This window comes from Scyliorhinus torazame, chromosome 11, assembly GCF_047496885.1.
Source record: "Scyliorhinus torazame isolate Kashiwa2021f chromosome 11, sScyTor2.1, whole genome shotgun sequence".
Classification (NCBI taxonomy): Eukaryota; Metazoa; Chordata; class Chondrichthyes; order Carcharhiniformes; family Scyliorhinidae; genus Scyliorhinus; species Scyliorhinus torazame.
Genome location: NC_092717.1, coordinates 33,061,635 through 33,073,870, shown reverse-complemented (window position 1 = coordinate 33,073,870; position 12,236 = coordinate 33,061,635).

Sequence of the window (12,236 nt, the reverse complement as noted above, 5' to 3'; positions counted from 1 at the left end):
CACGTGACACGATTGTCCTCTCCCCTGTTGTGATGATATGCATAAAGCAAGTTTGTTCATAATGTTATGCACGACCTCCGACTACTGGATGGCAGTGTAAATCAACTGTGTGACCCTGTAGTCTGGGGGTTGGGAGTAGGTCGTGCTGAAGGGTAGACATATTTTGCAGTAGCTCTACCATAGTTGATTTGTGTTAGTAGATTAAAATTTTAATATATGAAGAACATCAAACTCAAGAAACAAACACTAAAGAACATGAAGAACTTTTGCAAGTTCAGCAGACACTGAAAAAGGTCTACAAGGATAAGGCGCAAGCCAGAAAGACTGAACTTGTGAAAGACATAAAAAGTTCTGAAAATGTAAATAGTTATGCACATCATGGTGAAATGTAAAAAAGTAATTTAATGCATGTAAATAATTTCATTTTCGAAAGGGGATATGATGATATGCATAAAGCAAGTTTGTACATGATGTTATGATGACCTCCGACCACTAGGTGGCAATGTAAACCCACCATGTGACCCTGTAGTCTGGGAGTTGGGAGTAGGTCATGTTGGAGGATTGATGTAGTTATCTTATCACGCAGGCATTCCACAATAAATTATTTAAACTAGATGTTCTGTTGTTCATCAGTCACTTTGGCCAATCGACAGAACATGACACCTGTCAGTAACAGGGCATGTTTGAATGTCGGGAACATCATTTGAATTAATTCGCATATCATTATCAGGCCTCTACGCTTAAATAATGTCTTACCCCCCTCTCACCCCCGTCTAAAAAAAAACATCCAGGTCGGCGTGAGGGCAGAGCGCTGTAAAACCCAACTGGTCTCCCAAGGTGTGCCCGTCGTGAGCAGACCTCCCAGGGGAGCCCAGGTGAGTGCATCGCACAGGGGGGAAAGGTTAATGCCCGTGCACTGCCCCAGGCATTTCCCCCTGGCACTACCCAGGCACTGTCCCCTCGCACTGCCTGGGCATACTGCCAGGGGGCAGTGCTAGGGTCCACAGGTGTGGCAGGGAGTGTGGGTAGGGGAGATTCCAGGGTGAACTCCTTCTTAAAGCACCCTCTCAGTTAATCACCTTGTGCTGCAACAGGCTGCTCCTCTGCAGCCTGATTCGTCCTCCAGCTTTGACCACTCCTGCCCTACCATTCCCTCCCCTCCCCTCCATCCCCTCTCCTCCCGCCCACCTCACTGTAGTTAATTGAACAGAAATGTCTTTATGCCAAAATAAAGTGGGGTCAAAATCCCTGGTACGTGACTGGTTTTCCCCAGGGATGATGTTGTGTTTTACAGTTCCCAGACGTGCAAAACAATCATGCTTTCAGACTCAAAATGCTGGAGTTTCATCAAGTGTATTTCTTGTTGCTCTCCATGTGGCTGACAGACTGAGGCATCGTTGCCCGGTTACTGTGTAGCAGCAAATGTGACGCCCTGGGTGTACATTTGCGTAACAATTAGTTCCAGGCTCTTTGTAAATAACAATGATATAACATGTCTCTATCTTTATAAATAAATGCCTCTATATCAAATATTCCAGTCATTCACCTTTGTATATCTAGATTATCAGGTGGAGATGCTGGCGGTGGACTGGGGTGGTTACAGTAAGGAGTTACAACACCAGGTTAAAGTCCAACAGGTTTATTCTGAATCACTAGCTTTCGGAACGTAGCTCCTTCATCAGGTGAGTGAAGAGGTAGGTTACACAAACATAGCATATAAAGTCAAAGAAAAAGCACGATGATACCTTGAATATGAGTCTTTGCAGGTAATTAAGTCTTTACAGGTCCAGACGGAACAAATTAAGAGAGGGATAATCACAGGTTAAAGAGGTGTGAATTGTCTCAAGCCAGGACAGTTGGTAGGATTTTGCAAACCCCGGCCAGATGGTGGGGGGTTACATGTAGTTAAATATAGTGAGACATGAATCAAAGATCCCATTTGAGGCTGTACTCATGCGTGCAGAACTTGGCGATAAGTTTCTGCTCGGTGATTGTGCGTTGTCGCGCGTCACGAAGACTGTGTTTGCCAACGCTTACCCAAAGATCAGAGGCTGAATGCCCTTGACTACTGAAGTGTTCCCCGATTGGAAGGGAACATTCCTGCCTGGTGATTGTCACACAATGTATGTTCATCCATTGTCGCAGCGTCTGCATGGTCTTGCCAATGTATCACGCCTCGGGACATCCTCGGTACGGACATCGCGTGACAATCGCCATGCAGGAATGTTCCCTTCCAGTCGGGGAACACTTCAGCCTCTCATCTTCGGGTAAGCATTCTCCAAGGCGACCTTCAGGACGCACGACAACGCAGAATCGCCAAGCAGAAACTGATAGCCAAGTTCCGCTCGCATGAGTACGTCCTCAACTGGGATCTTTGATTCATGTCTCATTACGTTCACCCCCCACCATCTGGTTTGGGCTTGCGAAATCCTACCAATTATCCTGGCTTGAGACAATTCACACCTCTTTAACCTGTGATTTTTCCCTCTCTCCAGTTGCACCGTCTGGACCTGTAAAGACTTAATTACCTGCAAAGGCTCGCATTCAAAGTATCGTCTTGCATCATTGAATTTGTCTATATATGTGTTTCTGGAATCACCTCTTCATTCGCCTGATGAAGGGGCTGCGCTCCGAAAGCTAGTGATTCGAAACAAACCTGTTGGACTTTAAACTGGTATTGTAAGACTTCTTATTTTGGGCTTATGATATATATCCTTTGTCTAAATAAAACTTTGCTTCTTATTGTACTCGGTGTGCACTTTCCATGTCCTTATTAAAGTTTCCTTAGATGTAAATCATGTAAATACTGTGACTTTAAGAGCAGGCCACAGACTAAATTTTGATCCAGTAATCGTGACAGAACGGTGATATATTTCCAAGTTAGGCGTGTGGTTTGGAGGGGAACCTGCAGGTGGTTCTGTCCCCAGGTGTCTATTTTCTTGGTTTTGACAGATGGTGGAGATTGTGGGCGGGATTCTCTCACCCCGTGGCCGGCCCGGAGAAACGCCATGACTGGTGCGATTCGCGCCACGCCGCCGGGACGTGATTATCCGCGCCATTGGCGCCGGAGCGGTCGGTACGCTCTATGGGCCCCCCCCCCCCCCCCCCGGTGATTCTCCGCCCGGGATGGTCCGAGCAGTTCATACCAAAAACCCTGAGTCCCGCCGGCGCCGTTCTTTTTTTTCTAAATGTTTTTTATTGGATTTTTGAACAGAGTATATTTGCCGTTATGTACACAGCATATGATATATATATATATATAAGTAGGCATCTGTTTATGCCGTCGAGACAATTCTGGAGGGCAATCCTCGAATGGGTCTGGTGCCGGTGTTGCCCCTCGCTTTTCCCGGATGGATTTCGCCACCGTCGTCTTCTTGGGCACACAACCGCTTCAGCCGACCCTTCCGTCTTCCGCCTGTATTCTCCTTTTTCTCTGTTCCTGTGGTTAACGTCCCCCCCCCCCATCTATCTTCCTGGCTTTCCTCTATTGTTCCCTGTCTCTTCCCTCCTCCCCCCCCCTGTGGGGTTCGCCTTTCGTTCCTCCTAGATTGAGTTGACCGCCCCCCCTCTAGGTCTATCTCTCCCTCTGCTTTCCCCTGGCTCCTTTCCCCTGGCTCCTGGCTACCTGGCTATTCTTCTGCTTGTTTGATGGCCACAAACAGTTCCCGGAACAATTGGGTGAATGGCTCCCACGTTCTGTGGAAGCCGTCGTCTGACCCTTGGATGGCGAACTAATTTTCTCCATTTGGAGAGATTCCGCGAGGTCGGACAGCCGGTCTGCAGCTTTGGGCGGTGCTGCTGACCGCCAGCCGAACAGGATTCTACGGCGGGTGATCAGGGAGGCAAAGGCAAGGGCGTCCGCCCTCCTCCCCAGGAATAGATCTGACTGGTCTGAAACCCCGAAGACCGCCACGTTCGGGCATGGCTCCACCCTCACCCCCGCCACTTTGGACATTGCCTCGAAGAAGGCAGTCCAGTACTCCACAAGTCTGGGGCAAGACCAGAACATGTGGGCGTGGTTGGCCGGGCCTCCTTGGCACCGTTCACATCTATCCTCCACCTCCGGGAAGAATCTACTCATACGGGTTCTTGTTAAGTGGGCTCTATGTACCACTTTTAGTTGCGTCAGGCTGACCCTTATCAGGTGGAGGTGGAGTTGAACCTATGCAATGCTTCGCTCCAGAGTCCCCACCCTATTTCGATCCCCAGGTCCTCCTCCCATTTCCTTCTTATTGCGTCCAGTACGGTGTCAGCCTCTTCTACCAGTCGGTCGTACATGTCGCTACAGTTTCGTCTCTCTAATATGCTTGCGTCCAGTAACTCTTCCAGTAATGTCTGTCGTGGTGGTTGTGGGTAATTCCTTGTCTCCTTTCGTAGGAAGTCTTTGAGTTGCAGGAGTCATAATATACACACAAGTATATGATGGTGCACAGACAGACAGTGAGTGACACAAAGGATGACCACTGAACATACAGAACACAGCAGCCAATCACCAGACAGGACACGGCCACAACATGCGGCAGTAAGATAGCCTGGTCAGGTTAGCCTCAGGTCTCTAGTCAACTCAGCATAGTGTCAACCCACAGTTCAAGCATGTTTAATAGTTAAGAGTTTAATAAAATAAGAGTTGCATTTCTTCAAGTGTTGGAAGCCTGTCTCTCTCTCTGCTACAGTAAACGCAGTCCTCGCAGACCCAGCTTACCCAACACATCATGGTACCAGTGAGTTATGTTTGAGTTTGACGGACCCACCTTGAGATAATCTGCTTTGACCAGCGATCAGCCATCCGGTAACATGGACAGCGTCCGCCCTCCCCCGCCGCTCCGCATCGCCGGCAACCTCGGTGCAAACTGGAAGAATTTTCAGCAGAAGTTTCAGCTGTATCTTGAAGCCATCGACCTCGAGGCCGCATTGGATAACAGAAAGATTGCCCACTTCCTCTCTACAGCCGGGGACCACGCTATCCACATTTTTAACTCCCTCACCTTTGCTGAAGGTGAGGACAAGACAAAGTTCAAAACAGTCCTGCTGAAGTTCGACAGCCACTGTGACATCGAAGTCAACGAGAGCTTTGAACGCTATGTGTTCCAGCAGCGGCTTCAGGGTAAAGATGAACCTTTTCAGTCCTTCTTAACCCATCTCCGTATCCTCGCGCAATCCTGCAACTACGGCTCCACTTCCGACTCCATGATCCGCGACCAGATCATTTTCGGGGTCCATTCCGATCCCCTTCGTCAGCAACTCCTCAAAGTTAAGCAGATCACCCTCACCATCGCCATCAAAACCTGTGTCCTACATGAGAACGCTAATGACCGGTACACCCATATCAAGGCGGCAGAGATGGCGCAGCAAGGCCCCCACGATGCGGAGCAGGTGCAGGCCGTAAAACAGCTCCAGGGCCTGAGTCTGGATGAGGGCAGCCATTTTGCACGCTTTTCCCGGGCTCCTGCGCATAACGACCGAGGGGACGGCGAGGCCGAGGATCGAACTGCGCAGGTGCGCACATCTTTCGACCGCACCGCACATGCGTGGTGGCGCACGGAATGTCCTGACGTCGGCGTCATGACGTGCAACAACTGTGGCTCCGCCCACTTAAAGCGGCAATGTCCCGCGAAATCTCAACGCTGTCTCCAGTGTGGCAAGCTTGGCCACTACGCAGCCCTGTGCAGATCTGCTCAACTGCTCACCACACAGCGATCCCAGCCACAGCGCAGGAACGTCCGGTCAGTGCAGCAACCCGTTGCAGACTCCGACTCCGACATGGTTCCAGATCCCGACACCGTGGATCTCACATCCTCATTCCGGGTGGGCATCATCACCAAGCATACGATGCTTTCCAAAAAAAGGCTCATCCACTCCCAGTGCTGAGCATTGATCTGGACGACGTGTGGTGTGCCACCCTTACGGTCAACGAATCTCGCATATGCTTCAGGTTGGACACTGGTGCTTCAGCGAACCTCATTTCGAAGTCTGACCTGGATACCATCCACGTCAAGCCGAGCATTCTTCCATCGGCCTGCCAGCTTATCGACTACAATGGCTATGCCATTGCTGCCAGTGGCTCATGCCAGCTTGTGGTTTCTCATCGTTCCTCAAGAGCCACCCTGCGTTTCGAAAGCTTCCTTGCTCGGTGCTCAGGCCTGCAAAATCCTGAATCGTGTGCAGTGGGTTCACTCCATGTCGCCCGCTGAGGCATCAGCCTCGCCAGATGCCAACTTTCAAACCCAATTAGATGACATCATAGCACGATACCACAGCGTCTTCGAGCGTATGGGCACACTCCTCTACACATACAAGATACTTCTGAAACCGAATGCCACACCCGTGGTTCATGCACCGTGTCGGGTGCCGGCACCCCTTAAGGACCGCCTCAAGCAGCAGCTGCAAGACCTCCAGGACCAGGGCGTCATTTCTAAGGTCACGGAACCCACGGACTGGGTTAGCTCCATGGTTTGTGTCAGGGGAACTTCGCATTTGTGTCGACCCCAAAGACTGAATCGTAACATCATGAGGGAGCACACCCCCATCCCTAAGCGAGAAGAGCTCACTAGCGAAATGGCTCACGCCAAGTTATTTACGAAGCTGGATGCCTCCAAGGGGTTTTGGCAGATACAGCTAGACGCATCCAGTCGAAAGCTCTGCACTTTTAACACCCCATTTGGTCGTTACTGTTACAACCGGATGCCCTTTGGCATCATCTCAGCCTCGGAGATGTTCCACCGAATAATGGAGCAAATGATGGAGGGCATCGAGGGGGTGCGAGCGTACGTCGATGACATCATTGTCTGGTCCACAACTCCTCAGGAACACATCGATCGCCTCATGCAAGTGTTCCATAAGATCCACAAGCACGGCATCCGACTCAACAGAGCCAAGTGATCGTTCGGTCAAGCAGAAATAAAGTTCCTCGGCGACCATATTTCGCAGTTCGATGTGCAGCCAGACGCAGATAAGGTTTCGGCGATCAATGCTATGAAGACACCGGAGGACAAGAAGGCGGTCCTCCGCTTCCTAGGGATGGTCAACTTCCTTGGGAAGTTTATCCCCAACCTCGCATCTCACACCACAGCTCTCCGCAATCTTGTAAAAAAAAACACCGACTTCAAGTGGCTCCCCGCTCTTGAGCGAGAGTGGTGTGAGCTCAGTGCAAAACTCACCAAGGCCCCGGTCCTGGGGTTTTTCGACCCTGCCAAGGAGACGAAGATCTCCACCGATGCGAGCCAGGCTGGCATTAGGCAGTACTCCTCCAGCACAACGAATCCTCCCCCTCGTTCAAGACCTCTCCTATCTCTTCAGGCTCAATACACAATCTCCCGCTACTGTCCTTGATCGGACCTACCCTCGCTCTAGTCATTCTCATATTTCTCACAAATGTGTAAAAAGCCTTGGGGTTTTCCTTGATCCTACCCCCCAAAGATTGTTCATGCCCTCTCTTAGCTCTCCTAATCCCTTTCTTCAGTTCCCTCCTGGCTATCTTGTATCCCTCCAGCGCCCTGTCTGAACTTTGTTTCCTCAGCCTTACATACGTCTCCTTTTTCCTCTTAACAAGACATTCAACCTCTCTTGTCAACCATGGTTCCCTCACTCGACCATCTCTTCCCTGCCTGACGGGACATACATGTTAAGTACACATAGTACCTGTTCCTTGAACAAGTTCCACATTTCACTTGTGTCCTTCCCTGACAGCCTATGTTCCCAACTTATGCACTTCAATTCTTGTCTGACAACATCGTATTTACCCTTGCCCCAATTGTAAACCTTGCCCTGTTGCACGCACCTATCCCTCTCTATTACTAAAGTGAAAGTCACAGAATTGTGGTCACTATCTCCAAAATGCTCCCCCACTAACAAATTTATCACTTGCCCTGGTTCATTACCAAGTATCAAATCCAATATTGCCTCCCCTCTGGTCGGACAATCTACATACTGTGTTAGAAAAGCTTCCTGGACACACTGCACAAACACCACCCCATCCAAACTATTTGATCTAAAGAGTTTCCACTCAATGTTTGGGAAGTTAAAGTCACCCATGACTACTACCCTGTGACTTCTGCACCTTTCCAAAATCTGTTTCCCAATCTGTTCCTCCACATCTCTGCTACTATTGGGGGGCCTATAGAAAACTCCTAACAAGGTGACTGCTCCTTTCCTATTTCTGACTTCAACCCATACTACCTCAGTAGGCAGATACTCCTCGAACTGCCTTTCTCCAGCTGTTATACTATCTCTAATTAACAATGCCACCCCCCCCCCACATTACCACCCTCCCTAATCTTATTGAAACATCTATAACCAGGGACCGCCAACAACCATTTCTGCCCCTCTTCTATCCAAGTTTCCGTGATGGCCACCACATCGTAGTCCCAAGTACCGATCCATGCCTTAAGTTCACCCACCTTATTCCTGATGCTTCTTGCGTTGAAGTACACACACTTCAACCCATCTCCGTGCCTGCAAGTACTCTCCTTTGTCAGTGTTCCCTTCCCCACTGCCTCACTACACGCTTTGGCGTCCTGAATATCGGCTATGTTGACCAATTTCCTAATGCAAATGCTGTGGAAATCTGATATCTCGAGGGAAGCCATTTTTACACTTTTCCGTGTTTCTGGTTTCTGGTGCCAAGTACCCGGCATATTTAAATAACTGTAGCAAACTGGCTGAATTGTAATTGGGTCGAACTTTGTGGGAGCTCATTGGCAGTCAGCTGAGTGCGTGAAATGACTGGGTCCTGCAAGAATGGTGCACGATCTTAAGGGCGGCACGATGGCACAGTGGTTAGCACTGCTTCCTAAGGCACTGAGGACCCGGGTTCGATCCCGGCCCCGGGTCGCTGTCCGTGTGGAGTTTGCACACAATCCCCGTGTCTGCGTGGGTTTCACCCCCACAACCGAAAGATGTGTAGGTTAGGTGGATTGGCCACGCTAAGTTGCCCCTTAATTGGAGAAAAAATAATTGGGGACTCTACATTTATTTAAAAAAGAATGGTACATGATCTGAATCAGTGACACCTCTGACATCCACGATAGTATAAGAATTGGCACGTCATGTTGCAGCTGTATAGAACCTTAGTTAGGCCACACTTGGAGTATAGTGTTCAATTCTGGTCGCCACACTACCAGAAGGATGTGGAGGCTTTAGAGAGGGTGCAGAAGAGATTTACCAGAATGTTGCCTGGTATGGAGGGCATAAGCTATGAGGAGCGATTGAATAAACTCGGTTTGTTCTCACTGGAACGAAGGAGGTTGAGGGGCGACCTGATAGAGGTATACAAAATTATGAGGGGCATAGACAGAGTGGATAGTCAGAGGCTTTTCCCCAGGGTAGAGGGGTCAATTACTAGGGGGCATAGGTTTAAGGTGAGAGGGGCAAGGTTTAGAGTAGATGTACGAGGCAAGTTTTTTACGCAGAGGGTAGTGGGTGCCTGGAACTCACTACCGGAGGAGGTAGTGGAAGCAGGGACGATAGGGACATTTAAGGGGCATCTTGACAAATATATGAATAGGATGGGAATAGAAGGATACGGACCCAGGAAGTGTAGAAGATTGTAGTTTAGTCGGGCAGTATGGTCGGCACGGGCTTGGAGGGCCGAAGGGCCTGTTCCTGTGCTGTACATTTCTTTGTTCTTTGTTCTTTGTTTGTTTGAGACAGTCAGAGCCTGTGAGCAACAACTAGAACATCCACCATGTGGTAGTAAGATAGTCTGGTCAGGTTAGCCTCAGGTCTCCAGTCAACTCAGCATAGTGTCAACCCACAGTTCAAGCATGTTTAATAGTTAAGAGTTTAATAAAATAGAGTTGCATTTCTTCAAGTGTTGGAAGTCTGTCTTTCTCTCTGCGACAGTAAACACAGTCCTCGCAGACCCACCTTACCCAACACATCAGCAGGTACCTTAGCCCGTTCCCCCTGGCTAGCTGGAATTTCTCCGTCAGTTCAACCAGTGTCGCGTCCCTGCCGTCGGTGTATAGGTCCCTGACTGTCAGTGTCCCCTCATCCTGTCTCCACCTTTTGAAGGTGGCATCACTCAGTGCTGGTGTGAACCTATGGTTGTTACAGATGGGAGCTTTGTCCGACATTTTGGTCAGGCCAAATTGCTGCCGTAGTTGTTTCCAGGACTGGAGGGTGGCTATCACGACCAGGCTGCTGGAGTGTTTTTTGGGTGGGGATGGGAGTGCCGCCGTGGCGAGGGCCCGGAGGGAGGTCCTCTTACAGGAGGCCTCTTCCGTGCGCACCCACTCGGCTTCTGGCTCCTTGATCCATCCCCTTATTCGCTCGGCCGTCGCCGCCCAGTGTAGAATTGTAGGTTTGGGAGGGCTAGCACCCCCCCTGTATTTTGTTTTTTGTAAGACCTTCTTTGGGATCCGAGCAATCTCCCCCCCCCCCCATATGAATGCCATGATTAGTTTGTCTAATGCTTTGAAAAAGATCTTGGGGATGTAGATCGGGATGGATCTGAATAGGAAGAGGTACCTGGGCAGCACGTTCATTTTGATCGTCTGGACTCTCCCCGCGAGGGAGAGTGGGAGTGTGTTCCATCTTTGAAGGTCCTTTTTTACTTCTTCTGTCAGACTGGTGAGGTTCCATTTGTGGATCCCTTTGGATATTTGGATCCCCAGGTAGCAGAATTTGTGTCGGGCTTGTTTAAGCGGCAGTCCCGTTAGAGCTGCCCCACCTACTCGTGGGTGTACCGGGAAGATCTCGCTTTTGCTCATGTTGAGTTTGTAGCCCGAGAAGGCGCCAAACTCTTTCAGGAGCGCGATGATTCCGCCCATGCTGCTCTGTGGATCCGAAATGTAGAGGAGCAAGTCATCTGCATAGAGTGAGACTCTGTGCTCTCCGCCGCTCCTTCGGATCCCCTCCAACTTTTTGCCGCTCTGAGCGCAATTGCTAGTGCCTCGATCCCTAGGGTGAACAGCAGCGGTGACAGTGGGCATCCTTGTCTGGTGCCCCTGTGCAGCTGGAAGTATCGGGAGTTGGTGTTATTTGTCCGTATGCTCACCGTGGGAGCGTTGTATAGGAGCTTTACCCAGGAGGTGAATCCTGTTTCAAGCCCGAACCGCTCCAGTACCTCTATGAGGTATTTCCTGCCTTTTCTGCGTCGAGGGAGACGATCACCTCTGGTGTTCTCTCCCTGGATGGGGCCATTATCATGTTCAGCAGGCGCCTGATGTTCGAGGTAAGCTGTCTACCTTTGACAAAGCCTGTCTGGTCCTCTGCGACCACCTCTGGCACGCAGTCTTCTAGCCTTTTGGCTAGAATCTTGGCCATATTTTGGCATCTGCGTTCAGCAGAGAGATGGGTCTGTATGACCCACATTCCGTTGGGTCTTTATCTTTCTTAGGTATCAGCGAGATAGAGGCCTGTCCTAGTGTGGGTGGCAGTGCGCCCTTGGCCAGCGAGTCTGTGAACATCTCCCGCTGGTGCGGGGCCAGTGCTGTCGCAAATTATTTGTAGAAGTCCGCCGGGAATCCGTCTGGCCCCGGTGCCTTCTTCGCCTGCATGGAGCTTATGCTGTCCATGATCTCTCCCAGTGCTGGTGGTGCTTCCAGGCCCCGTTTTCTGCCCTCCCCCACGACTGGTATGTCCAGTCCATCAAGGAACCGTTTCATCCCGGACTCCCCCCATTGGGGGCTCTGAGGTGTACAGCCCTTGGTAAAAGGCTCTGAATGCTTTGTTGATCTTTTCTGGCTCTGTTTGTAATGCACGTCTAGTATCCCTGATTTGTGCAATTTCTCTGGTGGCTGCCTGCTTTCTCAGCTGGTGTGCCAGCAGGCGGCTGGCTTTGTCTCCGTGTTCGTATCGGGTCCCACGTGCTTGGTGGCGTTGAAGCACTGCTTTCCTGGTGGAGAGCAGATCAAAGTTCCTTTGTAACTCTTTCCTCTCCGCCAGGAGCTCTATGGTCGGAGCCTCGGAGTATTTACGGTCTACCTCCAGTATGGAGTTGACTAGCTGCTGCCTAGCCGCCCTTTCCTCCCTATCTCTTCGCACTTTGAAAGCGATGATTTCCCCTCTTCGTACGGCCTTTAGCGCTTCCCAGAACGTGGAGGGTGAGACCTCCCCGTTCTGATTGTTCTCCGTGTATTCTGCTATGGCCCGCGATATCTTTTCGTTGAAGGCCTTGTCAGTTAGTAGGGCAACGTCCAACCTCCATGGGGGGCATTGGGCCCTGCCCGTCTCCAGCCTCACATCCATGTAGTGTGGAGCGTGGTCGGATATCACAATTGTGGAATATTCCACTT